The sequence below is a fragment of the Dermacentor silvarum genome, chromosome 7 (genome assembly GCF_013339745.2).
Source record: "Dermacentor silvarum isolate Dsil-2018 chromosome 7, BIME_Dsil_1.4, whole genome shotgun sequence".
Taxonomy (NCBI): Eukaryota; Metazoa; Arthropoda; class Arachnida; order Ixodida; family Ixodidae; genus Dermacentor; species Dermacentor silvarum.
Window position 1 is genome coordinate 110,869,185 of NC_051160.1, and position 18,635 is coordinate 110,887,819.

At 45.7% G+C, this 18,635-nt stretch overlaps 1 pseudogene; it reads right to left on the reverse strand.

Annotated features, from left to right (window-relative positions):
• Positions 1 to 14,310: 14,310 nt before the first annotated feature.
• Positions 14,311 to 15,280, reverse strand: LOC125946924 (piggyBac transposable element-derived protein 4-like; annotated as a pseudogene).
• Positions 15,281 to 18,635: the final 3,355 nt, after the last annotated feature.

Consider the following 18,635-nt stretch of genomic DNA (forward strand, 5'->3'; position numbering starts at 1 on the left):
CCTGCCCCGACATCAAGTTGCTGAACGTCCGCGCGGCTCGCCGACGTGCTCAGTGACGCGCGGTCCGCTCCGGTGCTGCCGCGGACTGGACTACATACAACCGACTTAACGCGGTGTGCAGGCGACACGCGAGGCAGCTGCGCCGACGTAGCTGGGCGGGCCTCTGCTCGTCGCTCGCGAGACCCCGCAACCAACACCGCGGCTGGCGCGTCCTGAATGCGCTGCTGAACCCCAGGACACCACGGTTCCCTGTGCGCGCCATCGCTGTGGCGCACGGCATCCGCGAGCTCGCGCTCGCCGAACAGCTGGCGGACGCCTTTGCTGCTGCCGCCACCTGCTCCCCTGCTTGGTGTGCCTGCGGTACCGCTGCGGGCACTCTACGTGGCTGTGTTCGTGCGGGGTGGAGATCAGTCAACCCACGCGCAGGCAATCACAAGTCTGTGTGAGGAAGACTTCACCTTTCACGAGCTGCAGGGCGTGCTGTGCCACGGGCGGCACCAGACTGCGCCCGGGCAGGACGGAGTCACCCACCAAATGCTGCGACCTATGCCATGCCATCTGTGCCTATGCCCTCAGGAATGGATTGTTTAAATACACAAATCAAGGTCCCAGATTATGAAGGTACTTTGCAAAGTTCCGCAGGGGAGTATATAAGGTACTGTGTATTGCCTATTCTATATTAATATTATTAATGATGTGGTACATACTATTGTAGTGCTAGGTTTCTTATATACGCTGATGACACCATCATCTCCTTTTCTGGTAATTACATAATCTTAGAGACACCTGTAATGACATGCAGTGCAGAGTCCGCATCCCCACACACATAGACCTGTGTTAAGCCAATAAGAGGCCAACATTGGTCAGAGCCTCATCCACATCCATAGTCTGGTTAGACGCTTTTAGCATGCTTTTCGAGTCAGGTGCCGTTTCTTGTACACCCAGGTTGCACAGTTGGCCAGCCTTGTATAGGCATCATGAGTGTGTGTCAGTGGCAACTTCTCCCAGAGAACTGAAGATTGTAGCCGCTGCTGAAGAAATCTGCAACAGAGCTGCTGTGAGAAGCATGACGTCGATGAGTTCCGATCCGATCTGAGTTATAGCCAGCGTTTTAATGGCAGCGAAGCGCCGGTGCAGTGTCAGAGTCTCAGTTCGTTTGCCATCTTCACAGCCTGCCCGAAGTCACCTGCTCAGTTATTGAGGTGTGACAGCTACATCTACTCTATTTGAGCCATTGAAGTATCGAACATGTTTTGTTCACAGGTGCTAACAGGCCCTAAAGTGAGGGGAAAGCCGTACACGCGAAAGAAAGCATCACTGCAAGCAGGCCATATTTGCGGACTTCGGATCTTGTGCCGGCAGCTAGCAGTCAATGGCCAGAAAAATCGCACGTCCAGAATGGCGCAGTGGTACATGTACACCGCACAAATGCTTTAACATGCGTTGTCGTCCTATCCGTGCAAATGTTTGTGTGCCTTGCAATGTTTGCCGCTGTACAGAGGCAGCATCAGAAGTTAATGCCAATAGTTGTAGCACGACGCAAACCCTGACCTCGGGCTCAGCAGCAATATGCTGTATAGCAACTCACTAGCGCAGCGGGTATTAAATATCCTTATAGCATTAAACTGAATGTGTTTATGTTTAAAGAGGTAAAAATCATTTACTAGTCTGCAGTCGCTAAGTACATGTACTGTACTGGCTATACTGTTATAAAAATTCATCTGTGGTGGAAATTTCTGCATCTAATTATGTATATGTGTAATGGCTGTCTCAATATATCACTCTTGTAGCCAAAGCACTAAAAGTTTGCAGTTTCAAGTGTCATGCACCTATTTTTTTTCTAACTAAGCTTCCGAATGAAAAAAAAATATGCTCCATGTATGCATAATAAAAATTTTTAATTATTGTTAAACAATACACAAGTTCCTCAACTAGCAGAAATGGCAGTGCTTTCTGTGTTATAACTATTTATCGCAATGAGCTTGCAGGTGCATCACATTTTATGTTTTCCATATCTTTGAAAATACGTTCTATTTTGGACATGTTGCACATAATTGTCTTTGATATCTGACATTATTCTGTGTAGACGGTTGTTTATGTCTATTTTAAGTAATCTTGTTTAATCAGCGCAAAACGAGACAAACGAGAGCAAAGAAGGTCCACCTTTTTTGCCGCCCATTGTCTAGCCTGTTATCATGCCTTTCTTTATTAGGTAAGCCTTAATGCTTCCACTTCCACTACGCATTGTGCTTTCTTGGTTTCCACCACACATTTATTCTTGCTTGCGAGTTTTTTTTCTTTATTCTAAAGCATGTGCCTGTAATGAAGTAAAAAAGTTATTGTATATAGAAGCTGGTGTGGGCCCGTTATTTTGGTTTATTTGCAGCAGAGTGGCGACAGTGAAATGCACTGAAGTACCCGACCAGTTGTTATATAGCATTGGTTGGGTGCTTCAATGCCTTCCACTATCGCTGCTTCAAGGTGTGTGTGCCCATGCACACACACACACACACACACACACATATATATACACGACACACATACCGTCCGAAATATGTCCGCCACAGGATCTAATTTCGGACGTCCAATGAATGTACGAATTTGTTTTTTTGGATATTCATCGAACATCCGATGGACGTCTGCTGGAGATTCGCGGACGTCCATCGGATGTCCCTTATATCGGAAACAGATATCCATAGGACATCCAGCGGATATCCGTGGTTGCTTGGGTTTTACAGGAGGGCGCAGGAGCAGCTTGGGAAGAAACAAGTACTACCGCTGGCTTAATTCAAAACAGAAATTGCAGAATGCCTTACCTCGCATAACAAGTGCCTACCCAACAAGCGACCAGGAAAGCCTTCTAGTCAAGACATCGAATTCCAGGTTCAAGCCCAAAAAGCACGAGAACCAGCTGCCGCAATGCGTCCGATCTGACCAAGTCGGCCACTGGCCAGAATTTGATAAGAGACAAAGATGTGAGCGGCCATCTTGCACAAAGAAGTCGTCAGTAAGATGCAAGAAGTGCAACGTTCATCTGTGCCTGAACGCAGCAAACTGTTTCATTTCATTCCCCACATCGTGCTAAACACACCACCGTCCGTGAAGCTTTGTTTTTGCCCACAGCAGCAAGACCGCTCGGCCATCTTCATGGTGTGCCATATTTGGCACGAAGCTGTATCTCCATTAATACAGTCGTTATAACTCTGAAACGTCTTGTATATGTTTTTGTTCATTCAATCAATAATAAAAGTTGAGAAATAATTTTTTAATATCACTTTTTCATAATTTATGCCATAGAGGGTTAAGTTTCAATATTTCTGTTTTCATTTGTGTCTGTTTGGACTATTGCTTTCTCCTTACATAAAAGCACCGAAATAAAATTGAACAATGATTGCTGCAAAGCTTCTGATGTCTAAAATTTCAATAACCTTGCTCATTTAACCTCCCTCCTAATGAATAAATCAAAGGTGAAAAATTATGTATATTCATTCATTTTACCAAAAGAATGCAGGTGCTATTGTTTCATGAACCCATTGGTGTTAGTTTATCAGAACCTTTTTGTGGACTATATATAGTTTGTTCATATTTGAAGACAAAGCTACTACACAAAAGCAATAAGACAATGAACAGACCCACAAAACCACAGGAAAGCTAAGCACAGTCCTGTAATGTCTCATTTTGTATGTGTTCCATACTTTTCTTAAGTTGTAAACAAGAATCTGCAACAACCAAGCCCAAGCTACAAACAAGTGCCTGTGCCAAAAGGCAGTCTTCATTGACCATGATGAGGCACTTGGTAGACAGCTGTCAGGCCAATGATTGTATAGCTTCCTACTGCGACAAACCAAGACACACCTACTGCCTAGAACACTACAACATAATTTTCTTCTTTTTGTAAGAAAGCAGCAGCCTTGTTTTCGCCTCTTTAAAACCTACTTCACTCGTTTCACAGGTGATCCCTGTGATCCCACAACTGCCAGTCTCTCGACATGTTGAAGGGGCTGTGCACCCCACTCAGCTGTATTCCTTTCAAGTTTCTTTACGAGGCTCATGGAATGGTTTGGGAGAGAGGGGAGTAAATACAGGTAGGTTCTTTGGCTGATGCATGCAACAGCTTTTCGGTGGTCCACAAAGGTGCTTGTTTGTGCACCAGTTGTGATGCTCGTTACACCAGGAGTCGGCATTGATCATGATACACGTAGAGACAAGGTAATGGGTGTCACGAGACCAGTTCAGGTGTGCAATGTGGGTAACCATTTATAGGCAATTTAGTCGAAGTGATATTTCATTGCAGTTGGGCTTTAAGTGTCACAAGGATTAGAGGATCTGGAAGATCGTTGAGTTGACACCACAAAGCTATTTATATCCCCCACCTCTTCAGTACATAATAAAACCACTACAAAAAAGTGCATAGATAGCTTTGTGGTTGTTAGTGTGTAGACATTCTCGCATTTGGGCATCCCAAAGCGACCTTCGTGTCTTCACAGTTATTCGGCGATTGCAACGTGCACTGCGCAGGACACAAAGTCGCTTGGGTCTTTGGGGCTGATTTCAAAGGCTACACACCCGAATGAAACATCGCGGTTGCAAGTATGTCTCGTTGCTCTCGAAACTCGCATAAACTTCCTAGACACGTTGAAAGCCAAGTTGAACTGAGACAAGTTGAAATAGTCCAAGGTGAACACAATGGTACACACATGGCTGACATGGTAGTGCAGGCAAGACAAACCGTGCAACGCCATTTTGCACTCAACAACGATCTGTTACTCCTTTGTGACGTCCTTTTCACTGATGTGTGAAGGTGGGTAACGATTGCCTGTAACCTGCACAACGCAACTCAAGGGTCGTTCGCCACGTGGACTGTGTGTTACCACTGCGATTTGCTCCTGGTGCAGTTGCTAGCCATCGACTGTGCAAATCCGAAAGTACTTTTAGATGCGAGAGCATCTTATGCTCGGGGCAGTGTACATTCTGCGGCGTCCGCACCCATACTGCGCATGCCCAACTCTCCCTCATTCTCCTCTCCTACGCAGGTGTGCGCTCTCCTCCTCCCCTCTCCGCCACAGGTGCAGCGCAGCAAATCATTTCATATAACTCTCACTCTCTCCCTCTCTCTAAGGGTACGCCGGTATGCGGTGCAAGTGTCGCGGTGCAGTATAAAACGCACGTTCACTGTGCTTCCATCATTCTCTCTCTGTGCAACGATGTGCGAAACGCCATGAACAATGTCAACGTCGACGCTAGTTGGCAGCACCACCGCCGCAGAGCAGAGGAAGGCTCGGAAAGCGGAACGTAAACGTCAGCGTCGGCAAGCAGGCCCCGAACTTCGGGCCAGGGACGCATTCACCATGGCGCTTCTAAACAGCCGGTCCCTCAACGCCCATGCCAGGAACAACGAATGGGACCTGGTCACAACCAAAGCGGACGTGCTCTGCCTCACGGAAACGTGGAACGCCGCACGGCCGGCCATCAACGGCTACGGTGTAATTGTGTGTACCGAGGAGGCACACCGGCAAGTCGGTGGTGTCGCCGTATACGTGAAACGCACTCTCACTGCAAACGCAAAGGACCTAGACCTACCGGTCACCACTAAAAGGCACAACGGAGAGCACTTGGCCGTCCGACTATCCTTCCACGGTGACATGACGCTGTATCTCAAACCCAACATCTCAAGAGAAAGCGTCGAACTTTACCTCGCAAAGAGCATGGTAGAATACACCAAGACCTACGTACTCGCCCTTCGTACTCGCAGGGGACTTCAACATAGACAAACTGACAACAGATTGGCTGGTGCAGCACATGAAGGACGTATACTCTTTTCAATGCATTTCCCAAGATAACATGCAACCCACTACCATCAGGGGAACGTGCATAGACCTCGTCTTCGCCAATTTCAAACTCGACCCTCTGCAGCAAGACCCATTAATGCTACATTTCACTGACCACAAAGCCATCGTCTTCAAGATACCGCGCGCACTGCTGCTAGGAATCACGTACGATCTCTAAATAAAGACACAACAACCCCGTACAAACGTCTCCTCTCTTCTGAATAGATTCTCTCACTCTAACTTTCATTGGGTTGTGTTGCCAAGTGAAACGAAATGGAAACTCGATGCGCACCCCCCGCGATGCTTTCGCATCCCACCATGGTTGCCTGTAGGGTGAGATGTGATTTTTTTTGCTGTTAAGATTACAACCTTGTGACAAAATGCTTCTTATGAATGCTAGATTGCTGTCAAGGCGATTCTCATGAGCATAACTTTCACTCTTGCCCTGTCACTGTGGTACACACCCCCTGTGACACGGGCACCCGCAAACTCCGTCGTCTTTATGTCAAGGGAGTTACGATCTATGTCACACGGTCTCCCGTGTGCCACATGGGACAGAAACGGTGCTGCTGCACTTACTTCCACGTGCAACTGTTCACATATACAGTTGCCGTTAAAGTAATCTATAGGTTTTTTTTAAACAGTATGTAATCGAATAAACTCAGTGAGTGAGAAAGTTTGCTATATTTTACTGCAAGACTTGTTTTCCAAGCCTAGCCAAGTTGAAAGAGATGCTGGCCATGCTGCGCTCTTGCTTTCGTGCGTGGGCAGCGTGGGTTACGTTGTTCGACCGGTGCGCTTCGAGTTGCGATTCTGTGCTGTGTAATCATGCGTGTTAGCAGCGAGCTCAACTGCTTCCAGATGAGCAACAAAGCCGAAAACGTGAAAAAGGTCGCGCTGGCCATGGCCACAATAATGGGCACTGAAGTGGACATCGACTACTCTGCAGGGACGTTGGTGTGAGAACACACTGCCAAACCTTGGGTACCAGAATTATTGCCAGTCATTTTGCGTGTCTCCAACCACATTCAAATATTTGGTTGACGTTTGCCGACCTTCTATGCAATGCCAGACAATGAATATATGCGAAGCCATCTCTGTAGGACAAAAGGGTCGCCGTAGCCTTTTATAAGCTCTGTTCACCTGCCGAGGCCAGAAGAATCTCTCAGTTGTTTGACATGGGCAGATCCACAGTGAACATTACTTATCGTGTGTTACTGCGAAACTGCGGTGGCATCGCTAGAACCACAGTGGGTGAAGATGCTAACTGTAAATGACATGGAGAATCACATTGGGGAATTCCGTGCTTTTACTGGATTCCCAAAAGGTGTGGGCGCTCTGGACGGATGCCATATTTAGGTTTCCTTACCAAAGGAACAGGCCAGCTACTATGATAATTACAAAGGCTGGCAAGTGCACAAAATGAAGGGCGAGCGTTACTACAAATGGGACAGCAATAGGCGACTGATTGAAATGGGATTAGATGCGACATTAAGGCACAGAAACATAGTTTTGTGGCTCTTGCCAAACTAGACAGCTTTTTTCCAACTGGCACATGCCTGCTACCTGACAATGTGACGCTGCAGTAATGAGTTAAGATGCAGGTCATGACACTAGTGCCTTCAAATGTAAGCTAAATACACTATTGTACCCAGCCATCCTGGATGGCTTGAAGGCAATGAAACAATACCAAATATCATTCGCGTAAAAGAGAGAGATAGAGAACAACCTTACGCTGCCAACAATCAGCATGTAAAGGTACATCACTGTTTACAAGTGCTGTTTATTAGGTTGCACTGTGCCGTGTAGCACGGCCGCAACTCCACTGCCGTAAATCTCCATTAGGGAGTTTCATGTTAAATGGAGTTGGCGGGTGCCTTTGTGACAGGGGTATAACATTACAATGAGTACACTCACCTGTTCCAAGAAGCATTGGACATGGCCACTGCTTGGGGCTACCGCGTTCAAGCAGCAGCCAGGAAGATAGCAGCGGTCGCGACCGCAGCATGGCATCTGCCACAAGCCGAAGTCCGACGTGCTGCCTCTGAAAGGATAGCTGCGTTGGCTCTCAGGGACTGCTGCTGCCACATTGCACGCCACACCCAACAACGAGCCCCCCACAAAAGACATGTGCTCTCCGGATGCAAGGAGTCAGAAGAGCCCGCAGTGGGTCTTTCATCACGAGACTGTCGTGACATCTAGACGACATTTGCCCCTACTTTCTGCTTGTTATAAACGACAATCATTTAATGCCACATCTATTAAAAGTGGAATTTGTTGCATTAATAATATAGGCCATCCAAACTAGATGAGAAAAATCTAATTTCCCAGAAACATCTGGATGAGCTGTTTATCCTAAAGCATGCTTTAACGGGCGTAGCCTGTATTTGGCATTTCAATAGTAAGACCTTCAATGTAGATGACTACATGATATCATCAGTCACTGACAGAACAAAAGCTTCCTCCAACGAAGAGGTATCACCAAAGACAGCCATCCTAATCATAGAAATTAACAACTCAAGCCTTCAGAATAACATTTTGAACTCCCAAACACCAGTGCAGCTCAAAACATTCTTGCAGATGTCTTGATGCCCCCGGGTAATGAGAAAGCATTGACGTTACTGCTATTAAGTGACAAAAGAGGTTTTTTTCCGTGTCAGGTGTCGTAAAAATAAAAAAGATCGGAGAACTGCTACGCAGGTACAGTTGAGATAAGTCAACTTTATCGCCAGAGGCAGGTTCTTGCGAAAGAAAGATGCGAGCCCCAAGTTTTACTTTCCTTCTTAGGAAGATGCACTGTACCAATGACCGACATAGTGATGAAACTGAAAGTACTTTTTTAAAAACAAAGCAAGTGCAATCCTGCTTCAACTTTGATGTGGAACTATCAGCTTCTAACGTTCACTAATTCTGACCTGCAAAGTTTCACACATCCTATTCATCCCAAGCTATCTCCAACTCCACCCTAAGGAAGAGGTGGAATGGGACAGATTTTAGCTGTCTCAAATTGTTTTTCACACTCATCCCAGGAGTGCTAGCAGCCAATGTTTTGGGGAATTTGTGCAGGGCATTTTAATCTATATTGTAAGCCATAAAACATCTGTATGTTCAATTCCTGTTTATGTAACATCTATACCAGACTGTGGAAATCCATCTGTCAACCCTTTTGTTGATTTTGAATTTCCATGCCAGCTGACGATGACGGAACAAGGTAAGTGCCCCTTGTTATCCTTTCCACATGTAGTAATACTCGGAGACAGCCAATAGGCCTTTTGCGAAATTGCTGCCATCTGTCGGAGGTCTGACGAAGCTACCGACGCGGCACCATGTTGAAGGCATTTGTCCGAGCCGAGGAGGCGCTAGTCCGAGTCATATTGCTGTCGCCGCTAAAACTGTGTTTTCATCGTAATCAATCTATGCATAAAAATGTCAGATAGGTGGTGTACGGACCTGTCCGTGTTACCGGCGTTTCCCAGTGACTTCGTGGATTGTTATTACGCGTCTAGAACTGCCTCACGACAACGAAGCTACAAGTTCACGAATCATATGTGAGCCTGCCGTCGTTAAGAACAAAGCAGTGCGCAAGGTAATAAACTTTCTCTCTTTGTTTTCAGTGTGGCGTATAAAGTGTTTGCAACTCTCTGAATGTCCTAGGTACAGTGTGTGAAGATCGTGAAGAGGCTTTCGCGTGAGACGCAATCGGGCGCATCGGCCACGGTACAGAGCAAGAAGCTGTCAGAGCAATGTTTGTTTCAGAAAGCTTGAGCGCAGTAAGGTGGCCACAGGATCATTCCCATTTTCCATGGGGTTATGCTCATGTAAAAATAAGGTTGAGCGAAAGATAACGTGAAAATATTGCACACGTTTGGCCGCCGTTCGTTACTCAGTTTATGCGGATTTCTGATTTGTTTCTAGTGCGTGGCGTAGCGACACTATGCCGCTTGCTACGCTGTAATCATAAAGGGACCTGCGTAAATGAATGCTGTGTTCAGTAGCCGTCTGTAAAGATTGATTTGTATACGACAAGTAGCATTTTTATGCCTACCTTAAGAGCATACCAACAAGAGAAAGATTTAGTGGCAGGAATGATTAGAAAAAGAAACTTGCGGGCATTTACGATCGCTTCTACATGGGCTGAAAATCCGGATAGTGTTTGGTAATGAGCTCACACAGCGTGGTGTAGATACGGTGGCCACCGTAGTGCAGACAACAGTTTCCGATCGCTATCGAAAATTGAATGGATCCGGATAGAGCAAAATCGCAACTGAAAGTGCACGAGCAGCAGCACCCCATCGATACATTACTGGGGACGCAAAAAAAAGAACACGAGCTTTATTCTTTCACCATTCTGTTCCCATTTGATTGCTCAGCAAATACTTCCAGTGAATTGCAGCGCTCAATTTTTATTCCGCTCATGAAGGAACGCTATAATTATGAGTGCACTCAGCTGCGGGGGGGGGGGGGGGGGGAATGGCGTAAGTTAAGCGTGAGCACAAAGTGCACTTGTTTCTGGGGTTTTACATGCCAAAACCAGTTCTGATCATGAGGCACGCCGTAGTGGAGGGCTCCGGATTGATTTTGACCACCTGGGGTTCTTTAACGTGCACTACAACGCAAGCACATGGGCTTTTTGCATTTCGCCTCCATAGAAATGCGGCCGCCGTGACTGGGATTCGCTCCCGCGACCTCGTGCTCAGCAGCACAACGCCTTAGCTGACTGAGCCACCCCGGCAGGTCACAAAGTGTACTGGCACTAGATATTTACCATATGCTTTGCTTGTTCTATTCCAGTGCCTTTGTACCTGCCATTGCTATGGGGTGCCTGTGCTACAGGAGTCGAAAAAACACTGCAGACCCTTACACTGTCTATCTGACAGTCACAGCAGACTGCCGCATGTCACAGGCACGATGTACCTGCCCATCTGGGACATCGGGTCACTGCAACCATTTGTTTGCAGGCCTCAATGCGTCTGCTTCTCTACATCGGATCACATGCATATTTGTTTCTACATGTGTATTCAACACACTCTACAATATATTATGCATTAAATAAAGGTGCATTGAAATGGTATCTAACAACTTTGGTTAATTTTCGCGATTACCAGCAAAAAATTCAACCGAAAAAAAAACTCATCTCAAAATATCCAAACATAAATTGACAACATCTATGGATCGACTATGAGGTTAATAGTGAGAAGGAATGATTGATAATTGAGTTTGAGTTTTTTAGATTGTAATGTAAGGTCAATATTCGATTCATGGAGGTTTAATAATTGCATTGCTTTATATTCAATGGCCTGTTTGCCATAGTTCGTGCATATTTTTTTAGTTTTTCGGCTAGAGCTTCTGAACCCATATTTCGTGGATACAGTGCTTGGGAAGGCATCCTGTAATTTGTGTTTATGCATGTGTTGCATCAACTTTAGATTATGCACTTTTTTGCGGACAGGATTTCAAGTTTTAAAAAAGTGGTTCAGTGGCTAGGTCCTTGGCATGACCTTTATATTTTTCTAGGATATGAAGCACGTGCTTTTGTAGGATTATTAACCTATCATAATTGGTTTTAGTTGTTCCCCACACCAGCATTCCATATAGTAGTTTCGAGTAAAATAATGTATAGTAGAGTGAGCCTAAAAGAAACGCATGGTTGCCGGGCAGCGATTCTTGCCGATGCTGATTCTATGCTACTGCTGAAACTGAAATGGGAGGAACTAGGATCAGCAAAGTACATACAAATGCCACTGACACCAGCTGGCTTTGAGTGCCTCATGCCCTGGAGCTCATCGAGACAAATGATTCCTTTGCCCTTTCCTGCACCTGCTACAAGTTTTTGCCTGCAGAAACTAGCTGGTGTCCCCCTCAAGAAATGGCAAAAAATTGGATTCTGCAGGTAAGCAGATGCAGGTGAAGCTGTGTTCAACCTTTTGTAAGTACGTTGTTAAAGATACAATTATAATAATTTCTGGGGCTTTACGTGCCAAAACCATACTATGATTATGAGGCACGCCGTAATGGAGGACTCCGGATTAATTTTGACCACCTGGGGTTCTTTAACGTGCCTCCCAACCATCGTGGTACGCCTGAGACAAGCAATTTGATGGGTCGTAAAAAAGATAAAGCCTTAAAATTCCTGTAGAAATTTTCTCCTGGCTAATACAGGCCAAAACCTTCCAAGATAAACAGCTGGAAAGTTGCATATTTCTCCCTGACAAAAACTCAGTGCGACCCTGGAACTCCACTGTTCATTGTTGACGTATTCCTTGTGTAGGGGCTCAGGATTTCAAGTGAAGATGCTGCAGTGCTGGAGCACTACACCAAGCAGCAGAGCCGAAGCATCACTTGGAGGAATTCCCGAGCCAACAGGCTAATGGATTCCAAATTTGGCATCGTACTGTCTAGGAAAGCCTCGTGGACCAAGCAAGGTGTAGCCAATGTCATAAGGCCAAAGGACTTTTCAAATCCCATTGTAAGGTAAGAGAGTTTAAACAATGCTGTATTTCTATTTCTAACCAAAAATTAAAATTGCGGTTTGTGTTGTTGCACCATGTATGCCATTTTCTTGCTGACATGGTACTTTCATAAAGATAACTCTCTCTTCATAATTATAGCTCAAATCCGTTAGGAGGGCAAAAAAAAAACAATATTGTGTAGTCAGTGGTCTCTCCACCTTAGGGTTGTCAAAAAGTATGAAACTTTTGATGAACAGTAAAGTTTGGTTTGTCAGCAAACAAGTGTTCGTTTACATCTTTGCCAGCTGCTGCAGCAGTTGATTAGTGAACATGTCCTGCTGCTGATCTCAAGTTCGTGGCATTGAATCCTGGCTGCGGTAGCCATACTTTAATGGAGGGGAAAAAAAAAGTCCCATGCACTTTGATTCAAGTGCATGTTAAGGAAGCCCTAATCATCAAAATTAATCCGAAGCCATCTACTACGACGCTCCTGATATCTTGGTGTGCATTAGGATATTAAATCCTATCAAACAGTCAAATGTGTGCGCTGTTATCTGACAGCTCTAACTTCCTTAAACTGACAGTTAAACCGCACAAACAACAGTTAAATACATCCCGATTTACTATTTGCCTTGAATGTATTCAGAGGCATGAAACCATGAATGAACCACGAGCAGTACAACGTTACATAGTCTCCACCCGCCGTGGTTGCTCAGTGGCTATGGTGTTGGGCTGCTGAGCACGAGGTCGTGGGATCGAATCCCGGCCACGGCGGCCGCATTTCGATGGGGGCGAAATGTGAAAACACCCGTGCACTTAAATTTAGGTGGACATTAAAGAACCCCAGGTGGTCCAAATTTCCGGAGTCCCCCACTACGGCGTGCCTCATAATCAGATTGTGGTTTTGGCACGTAAAACCCCATAATTTAATTTTTTAAATTTTACATACAGTCTATGAACCACATCAGCCACAAGGTGATTCTTCACACCTCTGGGCTCATGCTGGCTTCCCCATGGCTGGGTGCCACACCAGATCGTGTCGTGTATGATGTTCACGAAGATCAACCTTTTGGGTTGATTGAGGTGAAGTGCCCGTGGAGCAAGAGATCATCTACTCTTGAAGAAGCACTTGCCTCACCAGATTTCTTTTATTGAAATGTCAAATGACATCTCACACCTCAAAGAATCAAGCAACTACTATACACAGGTGATGGGACACAGATGTTCTGTGCAGGACTTACTTGGACACATTTCATTGCATATACAGAAGCATGGATGATAGTGTGCAAAGTTCAATTTTCTAATGGTGCCTGGACAGTGATGAGAGCAAAATTAGACAAGTTATATTTCGAGCAAGCTCTGCCGTATTTAAGCTCCCTGGAGTAGACTTAAATAAATCTATCAAAGTGCCTGCCGGGATGTAACTGCAATTAATAGAGTCAGATTTGAAAGTGATAGAGTTTACAGAACTAACAAGTTGAAGATGCCAATTCTAGTATTTGTAGTGCAAGATGGGTCTGGAGACAGCAAGTCATTGCATACGCTTTTGTTGCTCCTTAGCAGTGCCACCAATCACTGAAATGCTCACCCTCTTTGCGAAGGAACATCCGTGTTCTGAAAAGATGCCTGTCATAGTAGTTGACGAGGACTTTAATGAAACCAGTGCAATACGCAGCACTTTCCCATCTGCTCCGGCGATACAGCTGTGCCAGTTTCATGTGGGTCAAAGCTTTCAGAACAGCAGCTAGCATGATCCACTGAAAAGCGTGATCATATGATGACTACATTCAATGAGATACTGCATGACTCTAGCGCAAGCAAGCTCGAAGAAGCACAATCCGAGTTTGCTAGGTTTGCAAGCATAGAAGCAATGCAATACCTTGAGAAGAGCTGGCTGTCGAAAAAGAATGTGGGTTTGTCACATTTGTGACCAAGAATTCACATGCGGAGTTAACGCCACCAAAAGAGTGGAAGCACACAATGATTTCGTAAAAACAGTACTGTCATCAACAAAGCTCCATGATGCTTTAACCCCTTAAGTGCTCTATCTTTTTGACAATTTCCGAACCAAAAGTGCCTATTTTTTTATTGCTGATTTCAAATCTGATTGTACTAAAAAGCAGCTAGCCGATGTTGAAAAAATATTTGCACCACATACTTAGTCAAATCAACACAATAAAGTTTATTTCGGAACAATACATAGGAGACCAGCTACCTGCTGCTAATATAAATAAAAACCTTATAAAAAAACATTTGCAGACGTCACATCTTTGTTCCCTTGTGTAGGCTAAGTACCCTTGGGCTATTTCACTCGGGAAGCTTCGGGACTGTGTGGAAAATTTCGAAACATGGAATAACACAAAGCGGCGTGTTGCAGCTCCTGCACCAAAAGCGAGTTTCTTTTCTCAACTTTTTCCCATTTTCTCCTCGCTTCCGACAGCAAATGAAGCATATTTTGTTGGCGCTGCTTTGGTTTCGCTTGGCGGGATGTAAGAAGCAAAGTGCCGTTCCTTGAGACGCACAGCGTCAAGCACATCAGACGGTCGGCCGCGCTTTGTCTTTTTTGAAGGATCAAGGTACCTAGTCAGGATCGCCTCAATTAGGGCGAGGCAGTAGTGAAGGTGGCTCATCTTCCCACCGTCTTTTTGGTACAAGACAAAAGAGTTAAACGTCGCTTCATCGATCAAGTGTCGAAAGATCTTGTAGAAGATCTTCTGCCGTTTTCTAGGGATAGGGTAGTCGGACAGCATCTGATCTGACTTGTCCACACCGTACATCGTGTGATTATAATCACGCACGATGCTGGGCTTTGTGACGTCTCGCCCTTTCGAATCTTTGAAAGTCTCCATGCTTGCAGTGTGCACTGTGCTCATGACGGAGACTACTTTTTTGTCTTGCCATTGGAGAGCAATACATTTACCGCGCTGGTAGGCTTGCACCTCTCCCTTCTTCAGCTTCTTCGTCTGGAAATCTGGAGGCATGTCTTTTCTGTTTGGTCTCACGGTGCCACATCCGTGCGGTGCTGGATGAGGAGGTCGACGAGTTCTGGCGAAGTATAGAAGTTGTCTATCGTCAGGCAGTACCCCTTGCCTAGCAAAGGCTCGATGAGCTTCATAACAACTTTGGTACCCATTGGTGAACAAGGTTGAAGATTTGCTGGCGTGCCTAGATTTGTGCCTTTTCCTGTATAGATCAAGACATCCCACACATATCCCGAAGATGCCTTACAAAGCAAGAAAAATTTCAAGCCAAATCTTGCTCTTTTGAGCGGGATGTATTGCACCCACCCATCCAATTCTTCCTTTGAAGAGCATTAGACTTTCGTCTATTGATATGTCTCTTTCTGGTATATATGCCGAGCGGTAGTTCAACAATCGCTCTAAAAATGGCCACATCTTGCACCGCTTCGGCTGTGGATGGCTACTAAGATCGGTGATGCTGGCATTGTCCACAAAGTGCAACATTCGCATAATTAGCAGAAACCGGTGGCAGGACATAACCTCTCCGAAAACAGGTGTAGACAACAATTTGTTCTTGGACCAGTACCACTGCTGTCGAGGCTTGTGAACTATTCCCTGCAGTAGGAGTGCAAGGAATACCCACATCTCTTCCTTTGTAACCGGCACCCATTTTTTGAGGTGGGAGTGTTCACTCGGAGGAGAGCATTTCCACGTTTCAACCACTTAGCGATTGGTTTCGTCTACCACTAGTGATATGAGTTCATCGTTCAGAAACTGCTGAATATATTCCATAAGGTCATCTGGCGATGACAAGTTGAAAGTCTTGCCTGGAATGGCCAAGAAGGGAAAGTGAGGAGGCTTTCCAGGAGGATTGTCCACATCAAGCAGGATCAACTGGCGAGCACTCGCGATGTTCGCTTCCGAGCTGTCTTCATCATCAGCGGAGGAGCTGCCTCAATTCACCGTCATCGCTGTCATCACTTCCGGACACAAGATAAACATCTGTACCCGAATCATCATCACTCGAAGAAGATGACAAAAATGAAAAGCTTCTTTTCCGCATTGACGGACCAGCTATGCATGGGTCACCGCCACCGCACGCCATCTTTTCATACAAAACCGCGCTCCTACCGCAGAACAAAACTAAATCATCGAGTAAATGCTGCCATCTGGCAGATTACACGCAATTTAAGCCGTAGACGAGTGCTTCTTGTCCTGAACGCTAGAGGGGTGTACCTATTCCGCTAGGACGAGCTCTGCTTGTCCAAAGCACTTAAGGGGTTAAGAAAAATCCTTCATTTATCGAGCAGCATTCGACAAAAGTCAGCACACTCATTGACGCTACTTAATACATGCTTCTTCTACTGTCATTCAAGCAATAATAAAGTTGAAGAGATGTGTGCAAAAGTGCTCACGCCATTTACTTAATAATTAGACAAGAGTTCTGACAAGTTGCAGAAAGCAATGAAGAAATAAATAAAACCACAGAACACAGTACAATGTGGCGTCTTCAAGTGGAGAAAGGTGGTCTCGTATTTCTTTGGAACATCACTTAGGCAACTGCATCTTTAATTTACAAATTAGGGTTGCCTTGCAGGCACTCGTTGGCCGTCGATGTCAAGTATGACATTTATCCCGACTTGCAAAAAGCAGTGCGGAGATGCTGGTTTAAAAGGTGCCAAGTCACCTTCCTGCCGAATGAGCAAGCCACCACTGAGAACAGGCCGCCCACAGACCAACTGAAAATACTTATGATGCCTAGCCCGAATGGGTGGGCGCGTCGGAACACCCACCCAAACCGGCCTCTCAAGCAAGAGCTGTGCTGTTTCTGTCCTGTTGGCTTTTGCGACAGTAGCAGGTTTATTTGTATTTTCTTTTACTTAAAATAGCAAGGATGCATGACAGAATTTACAAACAGTGTATACATGAACAAATGAAGCAGTCATTTAATAGATTTTCTGTGACCATGTACTAGTCAGCGTCGTTGCAACGTATATTGGTTTACTACTATAAAATCAGCAAGTTAAAATGCATAGTTCTTACCGCTTCGTTGTGTTACTTTTGTATACCCACTCAGATGTCTATCTGCAGTGTGGAATCAGTTGCGTTGCTCTGCACCTGACAAGATGCCGTACTGCTGCGTTCCATGCTGCAAGTTATCCCGTAAACAACGGACACCGGGCATATCGTTCCATGAAATACCAAGCGATACGGAACTAAGTGTAACATGGCTAAAAATCATCCATTGAGAAAACTGGGCACCGAATTCGCAAGCTTAAGACAGTGTCCCCAGAATTTTCAAAGAATATCAGGCATACTTGCAGCATCCCAAAAAAAGAGAGAAGCCACATATCACTGAAAAAGTGCAAGGCCATTGTGCAAGTCAACCCACCACTGCCAAAGTAAACAGTATGAGGGGGAATGCCAACAGCTCTCTGCCTCGGCACACTGAGCCCCGCAGTTGGCGCATGCCTGCCCATCAACTGCGGTCCAGTACAAGCTCAAGGAAATAATGGACGACAACTACGTGTACACTTGGACAGCATTTATTATGACTGCAACCAACACTTTGAGCACACCAGCTAGCTATAGTTGACATTGCTGAGGGTTCCCTTGAAGAGAATAATACACTAGGTAAAGAAGGGATTCTAACCTACCAACTGGGAAATACAGGCGGACGCGGCAAGAACGCGGTTGACTAACCCCGTGCGGAAATACAGGAGCGGCGGCGGAGCCTTCCACTATCGCCGCTTGCTGAGGACCAAAGAGACCCGGGCGATGTCAAAGGGATCTCACGTGACACACCCGGAGACACTGATAGCATTTGCGATTCTCGTGCGCCGCCTACGAACGAAAGCTTCCCCTTTCCCCACCCTGCCTGGTGCGACGTTCGCCCGCGCGTGTGAGGGTCATGGGACTCGAGGATTCCCACAAGAACATTCACTGATGACAACCAAATGGAGTCATGTTCGCACCTACTCGACCCCTTGGCATTTGTCAACATCGCCTTTGAAGATTTATCCCCCGGGGACTGCACCGCTACCAAACCATTGTCACACATGGAAAACGGTGCTAGTGAGCGCTGCATCACTGCGACTATGCAGGTGAACAGAGCAGTGCAGGTGTCCTCACAACTCTCGGTTTTTACAGTGGACAAACGAAAGTGGAGATGCAAAGAACGAGACTTAGGCGCGCATATTGGGCGGCTCAAGAATACTGTCAACAAGTACAAACAGGAAATACAAAAGCACAAGGAAGAGTGTTTTGTTCCTGCATTCCTCCAAGTTGTCAAGAAAGCAGAGGAGAAAGACCTGGCTGCATCATTATTAGTAGAACAAGTTCCGAATTTCAGGTAGAAACCAACGTGGTCTGACCCGACAGTGCGCCATGTGTGGCTT